This window comes from Pygocentrus nattereri, chromosome 28 (genome assembly GCF_015220715.1).
Source record: "Pygocentrus nattereri isolate fPygNat1 chromosome 28, fPygNat1.pri, whole genome shotgun sequence".
Taxonomy (NCBI): Eukaryota; Metazoa; Chordata; class Actinopteri; order Characiformes; family Serrasalmidae; genus Pygocentrus; species Pygocentrus nattereri.
In genome coordinates, this window is record NC_051238.1 from 6,396,143 (window position 1) to 6,404,121 (window position 7,979).

At 38.5% G+C, this 7,979-nt stretch overlaps 1 protein-coding gene across 3 annotated transcripts in view; it reads right to left on the reverse strand.

The window, feature by feature from the left end:
- Positions 1-5,490: 5,490 nt before the first annotated feature.
- The window catches only part of adamts10 (ADAM metallopeptidase with thrombospondin type 1 motif, 10), a 136,609-nt gene continuing 134,120 nt past the window's right edge, over positions 5,491-7,979 (reverse strand). For all 3 annotated transcript variants that reach the window (XM_037535924.1, XM_037535925.1, XM_037535923.1), the window contains exon 25: positions 5,491-7,979. This exon is cut by the window's right edge and continues 1,635 nt beyond it. The gene's annotated coding sequence lies outside the window, so the exon portion shown is untranslated.

The following is a 7,979-nucleotide window of genomic DNA, read 5'->3' on the forward strand; positions in this document are numbered from 1 at the left end:
ATAAGGCACATTCTCCATTAATCTGAATAACCACTTCACTATGCAAAGAACCCTTTAATCATGGATAGGGTTCTCTAAATGTTTAGGGTTCTATACAAAACCATTTTCTTTACTAATGAACCCTTGAAGAACCACCTTTTTGTGAGTGTATACAAGCACTGTAACAGTTTCAAAGCACACTATTTACTCCTCAGTCCATATATATAAACTACACTGCAAAAGCAGATCATTCTGCAGTCTCTGGTTTTGTGTATATGTGTATGTGCTATGAACATTTGCTGCACCAAATCATGAAAAATGTTTTTTTGTTGTTTTTACAGAAAATATGAGTAACTTGGTGTCCCAATTGGCCCCTCCCAGTCCTGTCCATGTGTTTGTGTTGTGTTTTGATCTTCCATGTGCATTTGTTTTGGTTTCCTAGTCCGGCCCCTTGTTTCATGACTCCACCCCTGATTGTCTCCACCTGTGTTTGCACCTGTCCCTCGTTATCCTTATGTATTTAAGCCCTGTGTTTTCCCCTGTCTGCTGGCTGGTCTTTGTTGCTTGAATCTCTGTCTGCATTGTTGTTTGCTTTGTTTATCTGCTGTGTTGGATGTTCTGTTGCATTCTGGTGTCTGTCCCGTCTGCCCCCCGCAAGGTCACTGGTTTGATCCCCTGAGCAAACAGTATGTGACTGGAGTTGAGCAAGGCACCTAACCCCCAACTGCTCCCTGGGTGCTGTGGATAGGGCTGCCCACCACTCCAGGCAGGTGTCCTCACTGGTGTGTATGTGGTGTTTCACAGCATGGATGGGTTAGAATGCGGAGGTGATATTTCCCTCTTGTGGGACAAATAAGGGTCACTTAACTAATCATACCCTTTACAGAGAACACACCAAATGTTTTGTGTACAATTTCTATTTATTTAGCATATTGAAGACACATCATTTTACCAGGGCTGCCCAAACTTTTTCCTACAACTGTATGTATGAAATATAGCCTGACCCCTTCCCCCCCTTTTTGTGTCCACTCTTATACACCCAATAGCCCGTCAGAAAAAGCTGTTCTGGTGGTGGGGCTGTCCTATATCCCCTCAGGGAACCTGAGGTGCAGGTTCTCATCCCTCACGATTGTGGCGCTCCATCGATTGCTGAGAACAGTTTGTACCAGTTTTAGATAAAAAAAAACAACATAAAAACCATTTCAGCTTTAAGAGGAAAAAAAACAAGCGCACACGTTTTTCCGTTCACAATGCACCGCTTTTTTATTCGTTGTATTATTTTCATTTTAGTTGGTCTAAATAAACTTCAGGGACGTATACTCCACCAGATGCACATTACAGTACACAATGTTATTTTCAATAGCACTTAAAAACAACAACAAAAACAGCTGTTAAACATAAACTGGTCTGGCCGTGTCTACCCAGATGAACCAACACACTTCAAGTGTAACATGTTAAGTAGAACAGAGATCATAGTTAATAATAATATCAATAATAATAATAATAATAATAATAATAATAATACGCTCACATCAAAAATAACAACACTCATGTTTCAGATCTACTCAGGCTTGATTACGTACTGTTTTTCCAAAAAAATATGTCTCAATAATTCAATAGATAACATAGAATTCTGTCATTTGTTTTTAGCTCTCATATTTCTTCTTACCTCAAGCAAGTTCCGATAAAAATAAACGTACTACATTTCGAGAGAGAAGGAAGAAATAGCACCATTCCAAAGCACCATAGACTGACCAACAGAGCTCCTCAGATCAAACATGTGTGCTGCCAAGCGTCAGAGGTGACCAAAGCTGACCAGATAAAGGCCTGTCACAGCTCGGCCGCTTTCCTGGACTGAACAGTCAATAGACAGAGACACAAATGGCGTTCAAGAACAAGGCAGCATTCCAATAAGATTTCCCACTGTAGTTTTCTCCCCAGCTCTCAGTGACCTAGTGACCTCATCAGACATGGCAGAAACAGCTCCACAAATGCCCCCAGACCTCATTAATAAAGAGAGGGACTTCTGATAAATGTAGGCCTGTTGTAAATTCTGTCCTTCAGTCATAAATCAGACTGTGGCTGACGAAAGCAGTTTTCGGACAAGATTCCCTTTACAGGACTAAGCCTTAGGCAGCCTTAAAGATTAAAACAGTTTGTGTTGGCTTTCGGTATGCTTTATTTATTATGAAGTTTAAAAATTACATTACCCAGCTATTTGACTGGAAAGAAGACAGTTAAAGCTCTCATACGACACCCACCTTTTGAATGTAGCTTATGAAATATGAAAGTTACGAAGAATATGCATTTTGGAAACACCGGTGGTTCCAAGGAGTTTCGGAGGTTAAGCCTTAGGCAGCCTTAGATATGCTTAAAATGATTTCTATTGGCATTTGGTACCGTCTCGTCAATAAAACACTGTATAACATTACAATAAATACAAATAAACACATAGTGGATGATAACTGTAACTACTGGACTTGAGCTGTGGAAATAATTCCGATAACATACATCAAATCACAAAGAACTGTGTATTTATTTGCTTTTATTCTAACGTTCTTGTGTTTTCCAACAAATCAGTGCTTACTAATGAGATACGTATCCTTACACCGCATGCGTCAGGCTCCAGTCCTAACGGGCCGAAACTGCGCGCTGTCTCGTTAAACACACCTGATTCAGTTCATCAGCTAATCAGCAAGGCCTTCCTGAAATGCTAACCTCCACAGAACTTTGGCCCAAAAGGTCCCCAGTTTCACATGCCTGATTTACACTAACACGGTTCAGAACTGTAATGCCCTTGTAAGCCGACAGTTGGTATTTAATGGTCTGCTTCTTAGTACATTTTTACATGACTACAGTAAAATAAGCTTTTCCTGAGCACTTATTATACAGTGCTGTGGTACTAGAGTCTCAATGCCTTTTAAACCAGAACCGTAAATCTATACATTATTTAATATACAAATAAAAACGCTTTGGAAAAAGCTTTAGTGACTCTTATTGCCAATCAAAAATGTTTACTTAGCAGCTTGTGACTTAGCAGCTACTGGCTTGATAAGGCTTAATAAGAGCATTACAAGTGCTTAATTTGCTGTAGTTACTGCTTAATAATGTCATAATAAGCAGCCAGTTCATTACTAGTTAATGGCTTGATAAGTTAGTTGAATTGATAGGCCTTAATACATACATAATGAAAAGGTTACTTAAAGTACTCTGGAAAAATGCTTAATTCAGCCTAGTCACTGATTAATAGTGTAATAATAAGCCACCAGTTAATTTCCGACTACTGGCTTATTAAGGCTTAATAAAAGCACCACGTGCCCTGAAATGCTTAGTTCTCCTTAGATATTGCTTATTGACGTTACTCACCAACCTACCAGCCTTTTAATTCGCCATGACTTGTTTATTAAGGCTTAATAAGGGCAAAAAAAGGGTATTTAGGCCAATGCATATCAGCTTGAACTACTCTTCTAGAGAATACAAGTAAATGCTTCGAGAAGTGCGTCTATATATACTCAGTAGGCCTCTATACAATATTCGCCAACAATTGACTGATATTACTTGGGGTTCTTTCTACTGTTCATTTTAAAGAAGGCAAACGCTTCCGTGATCTTTACAGACATGGGACTAAAGTAATTATCACACGTTAGACCATCGCATCTCCTTGTGTAAAGCCAATCCTGTCCGAAACGTCCTAAGGGCTCGTCCACATCTATCTGAATATTTTTGAAAACACATGGCTTCATTCTTCATTCTTGAGACTAAATTTCTCCGTGAAACCCACAAAGACTGTGACGTTCACCAGTGTTTTCTTATTTGGGATTTGCTCCCACACACACTCAAGAGCAAAAAGGTGCGAACAATTCTAAGGTTTAAGAAAACGTCATGAATCTGATGTAGACTCTTTCGTAGAATCCTTCTCAAGAATAGACTTAAGAAAAACTTTAAGATATTGGTAAATGAGGCTCATATTTTTTGTCTATTTTAAAAAATCCTCGCCAACACCCACAGCTTTTGAAAATCCGCACAGCTCAAAAAAGAAAAAAAAACAACTACTCAAAAGTGGTCAGTAGAGGGCGAACCCCTCATAAAATCTGACATTATATGCCTCAAGAGAGATTTTTCAACAAAGTTTTCCGAACACTGCAGGCTTTGACCTTCAGACCTCCATAATCCAGTATTTCACACATATTTAACACCCGATTCCTGCCAGAAAATAAAAGCTTAAAAAAAGAAAAAGGGCCTACACCTTGCTGCCGTGGGATTATTTATGCATGCTACTCTCTCTGAACCATCCACACAGTCCAGGCAGAGAAGCTGAGTTTCTCTAGCTTTCCACTCCATTTGACTTAAAGAGTTAAGCTTTTTTTCAAATCAGATTTGATTGAACAATCATCAAGTCATATACCATTAGATTCATGAGCGTTTTCAGAGAGCTGAGTTTTCAAACATATCCAGGCACATGTGGATGAGGCCTAAGACAATCCTTACTGATTAGTGCTTTAAAGGTTGACTGCTCATAATCTGCTACTAATGACATTTGATGGAGCTGGTGAGCAGCCTGCCTCGCTGATATAAAGTCACTGATCTGATAAACGAGCCAGGATACGGCAAGTCACAACAGACGCTTATGTCAGATAAGCTGATTCAATGCGAAAGCCTACACATCATTATGCGACTGAACAAAGGAAGATTGAACAGGATGGCGCGGCTGATTCACTGCTGTGTTGAATCTGTCCTCTTCACCCCAAAAGAGGTCGTGTTAACTTGTGCTGGCTAGATTTCACACAGTACAAACCACTTCATCATTTTTTGCCGAGTTCTTATTTTAAATTTAAACCGTCTTCTGGCTGTTGTTCATTGCTCTTATAAGGGGTGGACAGAGTGCCAAAACTGGCTGTACTTGATTAAAGTTGAAATATTCAAAATATTACTTGAGAGTGAAACTTAGCAGAGCTATGTACATTTTCTGTTTCCAGCTACAGGTCTCATTAATTTAAACTGTTTTTCAAAATAATGTAACACATTAAAGGAGAATTCCACCAATTTTTCAGAATATTTGGATAATTAAACAGCTAAGATGTAAACAAAGTCATTCAGAGTGGTTTAATTTGAAACAGTCCATTCGAGAGAAACTCACAGACGAAATTATTCACTGTGGTGGTGATAGGAACTAGACATCTGAAGAGTGTGAAGCCTCTAAAAGCACCCTCAAAGAATATTATTATATATATCGCTGCTGTCAGAAGAAAACTTCTTCAGTTTTTGATATAATCTGAAAATGCCTGTTACTCTTTACATTGTATGTAAATTTCATGATGATGGGACCAAAAGAAACGGCCCAGAATGACTTGGGAAAAATTCTGGTTCCACTGACTTACATTAAAAGTAAAGTATGTTTTTTTCGTCTCCTGTAAAGTTACTATTTTGGAGATATGAAATTTTCTTCCGACAACAGTGATATTATATATCACTATATGAAATTATTATATATTATATATCTATATAGTTTTGACAATTTTCTTTACATAACATATATTTTTTAAATCATTTCATGGTGGAGGGTACATGAAGGGTGTTATGAGGCAAAATTGCCCTCCAAAAAAAGACTTTTTAAAATGATTTTTACCATCACCCACATTACATATAAAAAACTAAAAAGACTCGTGTAGGTTTTCTGGTGGTTTTGGATCGTAAATAAAATGGTTGCATCTGTGTTGTAGTCATGGTGACCCCTGGTTCTGATCACCAACACTGTAAAGAATTGCCCTTTAATATCACACCTGTGAGCCAATAAGCATGTTTGCGTCAAAATCTAGGCTGCTGATTGGCTGCTTAATTTACACTCATGCATGCTATTAACATCAGGTTCAAGCCACGCCCACTCCCGCCTTTGCTTTGAAATTTAAAAGGACTGGGAAAATGTCAAGGTGTCTGTATTGACATCATCATCAATTTAAATGTAATATTTCTACTTGTACTCAAGTACAGAGGCTTTGTACTCCCACGTGAGTCTAAATAAAATAAAACGCTCTGAATGCTGACCACAGCCGAGGTCAAGTCTGGATGACTCATTATCATTGTCTCCAGCTGTACCAATCTCATTAGCGACATCAGTGGCGCTTACACTAACTACATCAACAGCATTGCCTCATTAACTTCCCTTCTATATCAACACCGGCCCAAAAGGCAAGATGATGGCAAGTAAACCACCCAGAACCACAGTATAGTCAGAAAAACAGATTATTCAGTATGAGAACTAACACAATTATGAAGCTTATGACACTGAACAATCCACAACATCTCCAAGGCTGTAATTAAAATGATAAGATTATAAAACGAAAGAACATGAATTAAATATTCGTCACTTGTCAGTTTCGACATGGTAAGAGGTGATCTTATCACAGACAGCAAAACAGCCTTTATGAGTTAGAACCAGGAACATTTCGGTGAGAAAAGAGAGTTCAACAGTGAACAGATGATGATAATCAGTGTGGTGTCCAGCCACGGACTCACGCAGCACCGCACACTTCAACAAAGCATCAACAACTACTCACCTAAGCAGTCCTTAAAGTGGGGCTCCACTAACTTTTCTAAATGTCCGCATAATTAAACGCTTTAGACGAAGTAAACAAAGTCATTCGGGGTGGTTTGATCTGAAATGGACCACTTTTGGGACACTTTCCAAGAATTGTACCCAGTGGTGGTGATAGGAACCAGACGTCTGACGAGTTTAATGCTTCTAAAAGCTCCCACACAGGCAGTTATCATATGAAGTGATTATGAATATGCTGTCTGGTGTCTGAGACATTGTTTTATGATAGTTTTGAGAAGGTTTTAGTCGGAAACGTAACTTTTATAAAGCCAATCATGGCAGAGGGGTACATGCAGGGTGTTGTAAGGCAAAAAGACCCCAAAGACAGTTTTTTTTTGTTGTTGTTGTTTTTTTTTTTTTTTTTAGATTTTTTCACTTTTTTACCTTTTTTATTTTACTAAACTACATATAAAAAAAATTTGCAGGTTCACTGCGAGGTTTATCTACAATGAACAATTTCACACCAAACTATGACTTTGTTTACATTCCAATAAGTCCATTACGCAGACATTTTGAAAAATTCATTGGGCTTTCCCTTAAATACGAGTCCCAGTACACTCAAAATTATGACCACAGTGACATCAGACATGCACATATGAATGTGGCTCAAAGCTGATTTGCACAGATCAGTGTCCACAAAATCTGATTTCTTATTCAGCCTTGTAATGTGAGCACAGCCTTAGGGCATGAGCAGCCTGATGAGTTGAATCAGGAGCGCTGGGCTTCGTTAACTCAAATCAGACTTGATCAAATCGGATTTTAGAGGGTTCACCAGAGGCAGGTGCTCAAGTAAAAGTATTGCGACTTCAGTGAAACAAAGCAGCTTTTTTTAAGGAGTAAAAGTACAAACATACGGGCTCAAAAACGACTTATAGCACTGCAGTGGAACTACTTAGCACGTCCAGTCTCTGTCAGCACAGAACTCAACTGGGAGTTTATTCTTCTCTATCTGGATCTTGTGTGGTCTGACAGAAAATGCTAAAGCTCCAATATAAAAGGTGACCAATCACAAACCAGTCCAGATGCTGTCACCGTGGTAACGGAATGAAATGAGTAACTAAACGTGAAAAAGAGTGGAAAAGTGCACTCTTAAAAATAAAGGAACAACGCCGTAGAAGAACCACGTCTGGACCTTAAAGAAACACTTTTAGTAAATAAGACGCGCTCTATAAAAGTTCTATAGACTCTTAGATAGACTTCTTGCACTATGTGGAGATTCTTCACATGCACACATCCTTTACATCTTTGTGTAATCAGTTCAAAGCTTCTTGTAGCTCTTTCATGGCATCACTCCATCTAGAGTTTTAAAAAAGAAGATTTTTGATCTTCTTCATGAATACAGTCATATGTAAAGGTATGAACACCCACGTTTTTCTGCTAATTTTAGTGCACAATTTCTGTTTGTTTA